Source organism: Eleutherodactylus coqui, chromosome 6 (assembly GCF_035609145.1).
Source record: "Eleutherodactylus coqui strain aEleCoq1 chromosome 6, aEleCoq1.hap1, whole genome shotgun sequence".
NCBI classification, from domain to species: domain Eukaryota; kingdom Metazoa; phylum Chordata; class Amphibia; order Anura; family Eleutherodactylidae; genus Eleutherodactylus; species Eleutherodactylus coqui.
The window spans coordinates 45,952,598-45,964,905 of NC_089842.1; the positions used below are offsets into that span (position 1 = coordinate 45,952,598).

At 43.4% G+C, this 12,308-nt stretch overlaps 1 long non-coding RNA gene across 1 annotated transcript; it reads left to right on the forward strand.

The window, feature by feature from the left end:
- The first annotated feature begins 2,654 nt into the window (after positions 1-2,654).
- Positions 2,655-9,419, forward strand: LOC136632101 (uncharacterized). The gene is made up of 2 exons (XR_010793133.1): positions 2,655-2,791; positions 7,366-9,419. It is a non-coding gene; the product is annotated as an uncharacterized lncRNA (long non-coding RNA).
- Positions 9,420-12,308: the final 2,889 nt, after the last annotated feature.

Sequence of the window (12,308 nt, forward strand, 5' to 3'; positions counted from 1 at the left end):
GTTACTTTCCGCCCCGTATGTTGCTGTGTCAGCTGTGCTCCTTCTGGTTCAGCCTAAGTTATTATGCCGTCCCTTTCGTTCAGTGAAACTTAGATTTCTGTCCCTTATCTTAATGCGGTATCAGCTTCCCTTCTGGAAGCTGGGAGCTGAACTTTCGTTCAGTGAAACTTAGCATGGGGTAGCAGAATTGTCAGGTACTTGTTACTTTCCGCCCCGTATGTTGCTGTGTCAGCTGTGCTCCTTCTGGTTCAGTCTAAGTTATTATGCCGTCCCTTTCGTTCAGTGAAACTTAGATTTCTGTCCCTTATCTTAATGCGGTATCAGCTTCCCTTCTGGAAGCTGGGAGCTGAACTTTCGTTCAGTGAAACTTAGCATGGGATAGCAGAATTGTCAGTCCTATGACGTGTCAATCATGATATACTCTGCGGAGCAGAGTATATTCTGAATATGTCCGGATTTATCTACATCCGAAGCCTATTACGATTATGTCCGGCTTTACCTACAGCTGATATTGAGTATATTATGAGACTTTATCTACAGTCTCTTATTTCATGAAGTTATCTATCTCCATACATCCCCAGCCTTTTAGCCCCCCCACCTTTTTTTGTTTTCACAACAAGAGAGAGAGAACGCAGGAGACTGATGCAAAGTTTTAAAAAGCTTTATTGAGTACACGTGCGAATACATAAATGAAAAAAAGTTATAGAAATAATATATATAATTATTACACAATGAACTTTAACACGGATATAGTCGCATTTTTTACAGTGATTTACAAATTTAACCAAGCAGTTTGAAGCATTGGTAGACTCCTCTTTTTAGGCAGCAAGGTGGCCTGTGTCCCACTTGGCGGTGTGGAAGGATAAGGGAGGCTTTTCCTCTGCAGGGTAGCGTGTGGGGAATCGACGTTCAGGTCCATTTTCAGCGCCTGGAGAATTTCTCTAGTGCCGTGGCTGCCAATGACCGTAGAAGGCATATTAATCTCGGCCATCGATCGCATAAAAGCGTCCCAACCCAGAGGGTGATTTTTCTTGGTAGCGCTATGGCTCTGCGTAGCATGACGGATCAGGTCCAATATGTTGGACCCTTGAACGGGTTGCCCTTTGTATACGAACTCCTCCTTAGCATTCCACGCTGTAATATCGCCATTCTGCGATAACCTGTTTAGCAAAAGTTCTGCATTTTTTCTGAAACGGGGATTGACATGATTTACAATTTCATGAACAGCATTTCTATTAACAGGTTCGGCATTTGACAATTGCTGATGACCAGTATCACTCGGAGTTACAATGTTTAACGTTGTTAGCTCTTTTGCAGCCTGTTTAGCATGAACCAAGTATCTTTGTAAAACAGCGGTGTATTTTTTAATTTTCACATCATCCGGTAGGTCGCTACGCTGTAAAACTGAGTTAATCTCGTCATCAAGGCGATGAATAGCAGCCTGTCGTATGTCAGGGGTTGTAGGAACACTTTGCCTTATTTTGTTCAGTTCGTGTTTAGGAACCAAATACATTTTCTCCGCATGCTCCATTATCGGTTGGCAAGTAGACTCGTAATTATCGGTATTGCAAAACCCAAGAGTGAACCTATAAAACCGCCGGCCTGATTGACTATACGCCTCTTTTTCTTTACGGTCAGGGTTTTATCACCCAAACGTCTTATAGCGCTGCGCCATTTTTTTAACGCGCTTCTTTGGCGTTCTTTTAGGGGTATACGACCTTTTAAAATGTTTAAAGCGATCTCCGCTATGGCTGTAACTAAATCATTGCTAGCGTTGCGTAAAATAGATTTTCTGACGTTGGGTTTAGCTTTCACCAGCCTTTTTAAGAGACTCCAATTACGACGGATTCTCTCAGACATCTTTTCACCAGAATGCACGGGGGATAAAATAGGGTGCAAGACGGTGTACTCACTTTTTAGAGGTGATTTTTTTGTGAATATACACAGCTGGTAAGGCTGGTGGAAACAAGCCCGTTCTCAAGCGCAGCTCCTCCGGCGTATTACCCCTTAAATCTACCAGCAAATACCCATAAGGCTCGCGTGTCGCATCCTCAAAGGCTTCTAAGAAGAAGCGCGTCTTTCCGGGGTACATCTGTCTCGCTAGTGTGACAATTTGCAATACATCACGAGGGGATCTGAAGAGAATCAAATACTTTGCATTTAAATTTATCGTTCGGCTTTTCTTACCTTGACAGAACACATTCTGCACAAGATATAAAATGCTGAGATTTCTGTGATGTACATACTTGGTAAATGCTTTTTCTATTTCGCTGTTTTCACTAGCGATCTCCATAAGATCATCAACAACGGTCAAATTTACCTTGTCGGGCGGAAATAAGTCATCATCTATAAATGTCTTCGGAAGGCCCTCGATAAATCTGATGATAGGGAAAGAAGCAGACAGTTCATCATACAGTTTTTGCCAGCAGGAGTAATACCACACAATGTTTTGGGGCTTGTGTGATATATGTGTTTCGGAATTATGTAACAACTGCTTTACAAAGTAACTTTTCCCAGAGTTAGAGGGTCCGGCTAAAATACACGAGAAGGGGTGTTGCAAACGTGTATCCATTATTTCAGCGCTAATAACCGAGATGTTATATTGTAAATTCGTCTAATAATCGCCTCCTCACTCGGTTTTGCACTTTCAGAGAGGATTATAATACAGCTTCTTTTGCACGCATAAATCTTGGACTAGGACCGTTAACCCGTCAAGATGGGAGTGGTGGATACGAAGCTCTCTCAGCAGTTTCTGCGATGGTTGAATGCCCGAATAGCGACAGAAGCGTTGGTAAGCCGCATGCCTTAAATTCAAACGATATACGGGACTGTCATAGCATACCTACATGTGATACACAACAAACACTAGACACAGCACCCACTGCCCCTAAAACACGTAGAAAGAGAAGCATAGCTCCCAAAAACATCACAGCAATAGGTGCAAATATGCTGCCCGGTCATAGCGCTGTGGGGCCTGATACACCGCAAAATCTATCTGGATCACTCACTAACACTGTTAGTCGTAGAAAGAGGGGGGCAGCTCTTGAAAACACAGAGGGTAAAAGACAAAAAACGCACGATGATAAAACCATTGTCAATTCAGAGAGGTATTGGTCTGCAGCTATAGGGAATGAATTTGCTAGCATACACCATATGGCCTTTCAGATTGGTGGGATAGCAGCATCCTTGAAAGCTGTACACGAAAGGGCTCAGAAGCTTTTGACCTCCGAGCCAGACTCTCGCAGAGGTCCAGAAATATTTGCTTTAAAGCGAGAATTGACTGAATTAGTGAGAAAGCACGCAAGTGGCTCCTCATGACTGTCAATGACAGGCTCTGGATTGAAAAAATGTAACAAAAACAAACGTCTTGGCTTTCACAGATCACGGGTTGTTAAAAAAGCTATAAAAATGCTCCACACAGCTAGGATGTCCATAGACCGTAGAAAAAGTAGAAAGTCTACACGACACAACACAACACAGAGACAGGATGCAGACACTCTGCAACATTCACAACTGCCTGAACATCATGAGCCCGATGTAGTTGTTGATCAGCCTGGTGCTGCGTCGGTTTTTTTAGAGTCTTTTTTTCATAGACGCCGCGAACTTTCAAGGTTCAGGGGCATTGAGCATGTAGAGCATTTCAGGTTTGTGAATTTAGACCGTATACAGTCATTTACCGATGCTATGAGGGCCATTCATGGTGCTGTTGAGTCTTTGTTCAATAGAATACGGACTGATATTCAGCCCGGCGACTACATACATCTAAGTCTGAATGGTGGCAGTTCTCTGGATACGGTTTATTCCAAAAAGCAGCTCAGGGATGATTTTAATGTGGAGAGCTTTTTAAGCGCTGTGGCTTCAGCACTACAAAGTAATGCAGAATGTTTATCCGGCGATTGTTTGCATCTGGTTGTCACAATAATAAAAAATAGGAGAGGTGGTGTGACTCGTCGCAGGCGCTTGAATTCGATACTTTACACAAAGATCATCAAACAGAAAAAGCGCTGGTTGTATGACTTTAACAATTATGATTCAAACCTATGTTTGGCTGCTAGTCTGTACGCAATGCTGGAGGTGGGGGCAGCTGCTCCTGCTGCTGATGGTGATTTATTGGCACGTGCTAAGCAGCTACACGCTGCTCTTGGAATCCCTGAAAACCAGCTGGTCAGTTTTAGTGATGTAGATGCTTTTGAGAGATACCTGAACATATCTATCAAAATTCTGTATCATAGCGATGGTGATTGGCGCTATTATCACACAGGCTCCGTGTCCGCGGGTAAAACTGTGTATATTTTGTATCATGATAAACATTACTACGGAATTACAAACATCAAAAGCTTTATTGGGGAACAATATTTTTGTGATCATTGTAATTCAGTTTACCACCACAAGAATAACCATTCTTGCCAGCATTTTTGTACAGCATGCCAAAAAAATGATTGCGCTGACAGTATCGGGCAACAGTATCGCTGTCCCAACTGTCGTGTATTTTGTCGCTCGAGCGAATGTTTATTACGGCATGAGAAGTTGGCCGCGATTGATTTTACGTTTTGCAGAGTTAAAACATTTTGTGATCGTTGTTATCGATTTGTGCCCAACAGTGATGATGGTCATAAATGTAAGGGGCTGTGCTGCCACGTTTGTCGTGCCCCGTTGCAAAAATTTGATAGACATCTGTGCTACATGCAGCGCTACAAACCGCCTAAGAAAAACGAACGGTATATTTTTTACGATTTTGAATGTTCACAGGATACGGGTTTGCATATAGCGAATTTCATTTTTGCGACGACCTTGTACGGTCAGAACTCTTGGGAGTTCGAGGGTAAAACGTGCACTCGTGACTTTGTCCAGTTCTTTGCCAGTGGCAAGTTTGCAGGCTACACCTTTATCGCCCACAATGCTGGTAGATATGATGCATATTTTATCGTTAAGCAGTTGATCCGAGAACGAATACGTGTAAAGCTGATTAGTCAAGGAGGTCGGCTTTTGTGTGTGACAGTGCCTGATATGAACTTGAGGTTCATAGACTCGCTGAGTTTCATACCCATGAAACTTAGCAAGTTGCCGCAAGCTATGGGCTTTTCTGATTCCAAGGGACACTTCCCACACTTTTTCAACACTGAGGAAAATCAAAATTATGTCGGACCCCTACCTGGTGTTAAATATTATGGGGTAGAATACATGATGTCTGATGAGAAAAAGGAGTTTATGGAATGGTATGAGTCGCAAAAAGATGTTGTTTTTGATTTTAAAGCAGAGCTAAAGAATTATTGCAAAAAAGATGTTGCTGTTTTGAGACAAGCATGCGAACTTTTCAGAGATCGAGTCATGGAAATGACTAAAAAGACTGTTTTAAAATACTGTACGGAGCGGCGCAAAAAGGTTCCGACGACGATATGTGTTGATCCTTTTCAGCTCATCACTCTGGCATCTGTGTGTATGGCTATGTACATGTTTAAATTCCTTCCAAAAGACACTATAGCCATTGTACCTGCTGATAATTATCACAAAACAAAAAAACGTTACTCGACACCCGCTATTCAGTGGCTCATGTACGTGTCTCACACAGAAAACATTGACATTCAACACGCTCTGAGAGGAGGTGAAAAACAGGTGGGCCGCTATTTTTTGGACGGCTATGCGTTTGTTAACGGTCAGCACGTCGCTTTTGAATTTGAGGGGTGTCATTTTCACGGATGCCCCTCTTGTTACAATGAAAAGGATGTAAACAAACTCACTAAGACCACATACAGCCAGCTGTATCACACTTTTCTAGCCAAGAAACGTTTCTTACAACAATGCGGTTTTACAGTGCGCGTCTTGTGGGAGCATGAGTGGAAGGAAATGGTTGAAAAGGAACCACAGCTTCAATCATTTCTTCTCAAAATGCAGTTCCCAGTTCCGCTAGAACCGCGTGATGCCCTCTATGGCGGGAGAACTAACGCCATAAAGCTCTATCACAAGCAGGCTGCTGGGGAGATGATAAATTACTACGATTTCACCAGTCTGTACCCCTTTGTCAACAAAACAAAAACATATCCTGTAGGACACCCTGAGATCATTTATAAAGATTTTGGTTACATCAAAAATTACTTTGGCCTTGCAAAAGTTAAAGTATATCCGCCCAGAGATTTATTTTTCCCGGTATTGCCTGTGAAAATGAACAAGAAGTTGATGTTCCCCCTCTGTTACAGATGCGCTCTAAACACACAGGTAGAACCCTGCACACACAGTGAGGAGGACCGCGCTATTGTCGGTACTTGGTGTACGATAGAGCTAGAGATGGCCGTAGAGAAAGGGTACAGGATAGTACACATCTACGAAATCTGGCATTTTCCTAGAACCTCGGATGATCTGTTTGCACCCTACATTAAGTTACATCTTAGGGACAAACAGGAGGCCTCTGGTTACCCAAGCTGGTGTACGGATGATGTCAAGAAAAGCGAATACATCGCCGCCTTTCTTGAAAAAGAAGGTGTGCAATTACAGCCTGACAATGTGGTTGTGAATTCCGCTAAAAGGCAAATCTCCAAACTTTTCCTTAACTCCTTGTGGGGTAAATTTGCCCAGAAACCTGACCTTCCGTGTACCAGCATCGTGACTAATCCCAACGAGCTTTTTGAGTACGTGTTTCTCCCCTACTATGAGATTTCAGGTTTGAATTTTATTGATGACGAGACAGCCAACATCACCTGGAAATACACAAAAGAACATCACAAAATCAACAAAAACACAAACATTTTTATAGCTTGTTTCACAACCGCTTACGCCAGACTAGAATTGTACTCTATTCTGGACCGACTGCAGGAGAGGTGTCTTTATCACGACACAGACTCGGTCATTTTTGTGCATCGAGAAGGCGAGTGGAATCCGCCGTTAGGCGATTACCTGGGTGAGCTAACCAGCGAGATACCCGATGACACATACATCACAGAGTTTGTGTCTGCGGGGCCTAAAACCTACGGCTACAAGCTGAACACGGGTAAAACCGTCTTAAAAGTTAAAGGCATAACTCTAAACGTTGCTAACACGCAACATGTAAATTTTGACAGCCTAAAAGATCTAGTTTTGGATTATCAGCACAATTCCTCCCCTGAAACGCAGAAATCTATTCACATAGAACAGCCTGGGATTGTGAGAAATAAGAAATACTGGGATATTGAAACAAGGCCGTTGCGCAAAACACAAAGATGCGTTTACACAAAGAGATACTTGTTAGATGATTTTACGACATTGCCTTTCGGCTATTAGCTCATATGTCAGACGGACGTCTGACACATTCTATTCAGTTCCTGTAATATCGTTTGAATTTATGTATGTTGGCTGAATCTGTATCATGACTCGTCTGCTTCTTTTCCTGACCAGGCTTTGTAAGAAATAAGAAGCATCGGGTCTCTGGCGCAGGTGCGCTACACAAAGTGCAAAACCGAGTGAGGAGGCGATTATTAGACGAATTTACAATATAACATCTCGGTTATTAGCGCTGAAATAATGGATACACGTTTGCAACACCCCTTCTCGTGTATTTTAGCCGGACCCTCTAACTCTGGGAAAAGTTACTTTGTAAAGCAGTTGTTACATAATTCCGAAACACATATATCACACAAGCCCCAAAACATTGTGTGGTATTACTCCTGCTGGCAAAAACTGTATGATGAACTGTCTGCTTCTTTCCCTATCATCAGATTTATCGAGGGCCTTCCGAAGACATTTATAGATGATGACTTATTTCCGCCCGACAAGGTAAATTTGACCGTTGTTGATGATCTTATGGAGATCGCTAGTGAAAACAGCGAAATAGAAAAAGCATTTACCAAGTATGTACATCACAGAAATCTCAGCATTTTATATCTTGTGCAGAATGTGTTCTGTCAAGGTAAGAAAAGCCGAACGATAAATTTAAATGCAAAGTATTTGATTCTCTTCAGATCCCCTCGTGATGTATTGCAAATTGTCACACTAGCGAGACAGATGTACCCCGGAAAGACGCGCTTCTTCTTAGAAGCCTTTGAGGATGCGACACGCGAGCCTTATGGGTATTTGCTGGTAGATTTAAGGGGTAATACGCCGGAGGAGCTGCGCTTGAGAACGGGCTTGTTTCCACCAGCCTTACCAGCTGTGTATATTCACAAAAAAATCACCTCTAAAAAGTGAGTACACCGTCTTGCACCCTATTTTATCCCCCGTGCATTCTGGTGAAAAGATGTCTGAGAGAATCCGTCGTAATTGGAGTCTCTTAAAAAGGCTGGTGAAAGCTAAACCCAACGTCAGAAAATCTATTTTACGCAACGCTAGCAATGATTTAGTTACAGCCATAGCGGAGATCGCTTTAAACATTTTAAAAGGTCGTATACCCCTAAAAGAACGCCAAAGAAGCGCGTTAAAAAAAATGGCGCAGCGCTATAAGACGTTTGGGTGATAAAACCCTGACCGTAAAGAAAAAGAGGCGTATAGTCAATCAGGCCGGCGGTTTTATAGGTTCACTCTTGGGTTTTGCAATACCGATAATTACGAGTCTACTTGCCAACCGATAATGGAGCATGCGGAGAAAATGTATTTGGTTCCTAAACACGAACTGAACAAAATAAGGCAAAGTGTTCCTACAACCCCTGACATACGACAGGCTGCTATTCATCGCCTTGATGACGAGATTAACTCAGTTTTACAGCGTAGCGACCTACCGGATGATGTGAAAATTAAAAAATACACCGCTGTTTTACAAAGATACTTGGTTCATGCTAAACAGGCTGCAAAAGAGCTAACAACGTTAAACATTGTAACTCCGAGTGATACTGGTCATCAGCAATTGTCAAATGCCGAACCTGTTAATAGAAATGCTGTTCATGAAATTGTAAATCATGTCAATCCCCGTTTCAGAAAAAATGCAGAACTTTTGCTAAACAGGTTATCGCAGAATGGCGATATTACAGCGTGGAATGCTAAGGAGGAGTTCGTATACAAAGGGCAACCCGTTCAAGGGTCCAACATATTGGACCTGATCCGTCATGCTACGCAGAGCCATAGCGCTACCAAGAAAAATCACCCTCTGGGTTGGGACGCTTTTATGCGATCGATGGCCGAGATTAATATGCCTTCTACGGTCATTGGCAGCCACGGCACTAGAGAAATTCTCCAGGCGCTGAAAATGGACCTGAACGTCGATTCCCCACACGCTACCCTGCAGAGGAAAAGCCTCCCTTATCCTTCCACACCGCCAAGTGGGACACAGGCCACCTTGCTGCCTAAAAAGAGGAGTCTACCAATGCTTCAAACTGCTTGGTTAAATTTGTAAATCACTGTAAAAAATGCGACTATATCCGTGTTAAAGTTCATTGTGTAATAATTATATATATTATTTCTATAACTTTTTTTCATTTATGTATTCGCACGTGTACTCAATAAAGCTTTTTAAAACTTTGCATCAGTCTCCTGCGTTCTCTCTCTCTTGTTGTGAAAACAAAAAAAGGTGGGGGGGCTAAAAGGCTGGGGATGTATGGAGATAGATAACTTCATGAAATAAGAGACTGTAGATAAAGTCTCATAATATACTCAATATCAGCTGTAGGTAAAGCCGGACATAATCGTAATAGGCTTCGGATGTAGATAAATCCGGACATATTCAGAATATACTCTGCTCCGCAGAGTATATCATGATTGACACGTCATAGGACTGACAATTCTGCTATCCCATGCTAAGTTTCACTGAACGAAAGTTCAGCTCCCAGCTTCCAGAAGGGAAGCTGATACCGCATTAAGATAAGGGACAGAAATCTAAGTTTCACTGAACGAAAGGGACGGCATAATAACTTAGACTGAACCAGAAGGAGCACAGCTGACACAGCAACATACGGGGCGGAAAGTAACAAGTACCTGACAATTCTGCTACCCCATGCTAAGTTTCACTGAACGAAAGTTCAGCTCCCAGCTTCCAGAAGGGAAGCTGATACCGCATTAAGATAAGGGACAGAAATCTAAGTTTCACTGAACGAAAGGGACGGCATAATAACTTAGGCTGAACCAGAAGGAGCACAGCTGACACAGCAACATACGGGGCGGAAAGTAACAAGTACCTGACAATTCTGCTACCCCATGCTAAGTTTCACTGAACGAAAGTTCAGCTCCCAGACTGACAATTCTGCTATCCCATGCTAAGTTTCACTGAACGAAAGTTCAGCTCCCAGCTTCCAGAACGGAAGCTGATACCGCATTAAGATAAGGGATTTTGACGAGTTATACACTGTTATACACCAGAAGGAGCACAGCTGACACAGCAACATAAGGGGCGGAAAGTGACAGGGGGCGTGGTACCTGTCACTTTTCAGTTTGACGAGTTATATCTACGTATTACTACTCCCATTGCGGAGTTGTACTTGCCTGTGACTATATATAAAAAACCGCGGTCTGACTGGGGCATGCAGACACCTTGACAGAATGAATAGTGTGTGGCACATAGGTTCCCCATTGCTATGCCCAAGTGTGCAGCTCCAGATGGAGGTGGCACAGGATTATATTTCTCATTGCTTCTTTACAGCATTGTGGGCTATCGCCCCGCCACTTTTAAAGAGGGTCACTGCCTAGCCGTGCCAACCCTCTGCAGTGTGTGCCTGCTTTTCCTGTGGCAGACGCACTTATAAATAGACATGAGGGTGGCGTGGCATGAGGGTAGCTGAAGGCTGGGCAGGGACAGTTTGGTGTGCGCTGTGGACACTGGGTCGTGCGGGGGGGGGGGGGGTTGGGCAGCATGTAACCCAGGAGAAGTGGCAGCGGAGTGTCATGCAGGCAGTGATTGTGCTTTGTTGGAGGTAGTGTGGTGCTTAGCTAAGGTATGCATTGCTAATGAGGGCTTTTCAGATGTAAAAGTTGTTGGTGGGGGGGCCACTCTTGCTGCTATTGTGGCTTAATAGTGGGACCTGGGAACTTGAGATGCAGCCCAACATGTGGCCCCTCGCCTGTCCTATCTGTTGCTGTGTCGTTCCCATTACTTTCTTGAATTGCCCCGATTTTCACAAATGAAAACCTTAGCGAGCATCGGCGATATACAAAAATGCTCGGGTCACCCATTGACTTCAATGGGGTTCGTTACTCGAAATGAACCCTCGAGCATCGCAGAAAATTCGTCTCCAGTAACGAGCACCCGAGCATTTTGGTGCTCGCTCATCTCTAGTAAACACCAGTCGCCAAAAGCTTCCTACCTAAAATCCCAATGGATACGAACTTGCTTTCCTGAAACGCCAAAGGTTTAAATTCACCTTAGAAAAGATTGGCTATATAGAGAGAGACCGACATCTCCAAAGCAGACATTGTCTGCATACAAAAGACCCATTTCGCCCGTAAGAAGGTTCCCACTATATTGCATCCAAGGTTTTCCAAAATCTTCCTTGTTAACACCACCAAGAAGAAGGCAGGAGTCATGGTGGACACTCTGTGGACTTTCAGCTAATTGAAGAAATAGCGGATACTGAAGGAAGATTTTTTTTTTTTTTGTAAATCAAGTTTTATTGAGTTTTCATATAACAAGGGGGAAATGTACCGAGATGACAGGTCAGTACAAAGGTACATACATCTAGAGTGGTATAATCGAACGATGGTGAGTGCTCCATTGATTGTTTCAGCTTAACACACTCATAGTTGGCAAAATAATCAAATGCAGAGGGTACCCTGTATTGAGATATTTAAATTAACAAATGTGGATCTTCTCTGTTACTCAGAGAAGTTAGGGGTAACAATGTAGGAGTAAAGTCAGATTGATTAGTGGTTGGGGAAAGGGGAAGGGAGACACAGTAGACAAAGGGAGCAGAGGATGGGGGGGGACAGGTAGACGAGACAGGGGATTATGCGCATATAAGAGTAGGGTTGTAAGATTAGTTAATACTCGGCATGTTGTGTTAAAACGAATACTGGAGTCGGCAAAAGGTCTCTGTATGTTCCAAAGGAGGTAGGCTGTGGAACCTCGGTCAAATGGTCAAAAAGGCCGCAGGGCCTCAGGGCGATTCAAAGTAAGGTGGGGTTGGGTAGGGTGGATCGTTAGGTGTATGAATGGGTTTCTGAGGAGAGTACTGAGTTTAGTCAGAGGTTGCATGTGAGAGGGCGATGGGAGATATACCGTCCAACGAGAGGTGCCTTAACTCGTACGCCTAATTTGGCGATGACCTCAGTTTCCTCCAAGGGCCCCATGTCAACAGGACAGCTAGATAGCTCCTCTAGGTTAGCAATGGAGTCAACTTTTTCTATCCACTGTGACAGTGAGGGGGGAGTTTTTTGAAGCCACAGTAATGGAATCAATGCTTTAGCCACATCTAATAGAAAGG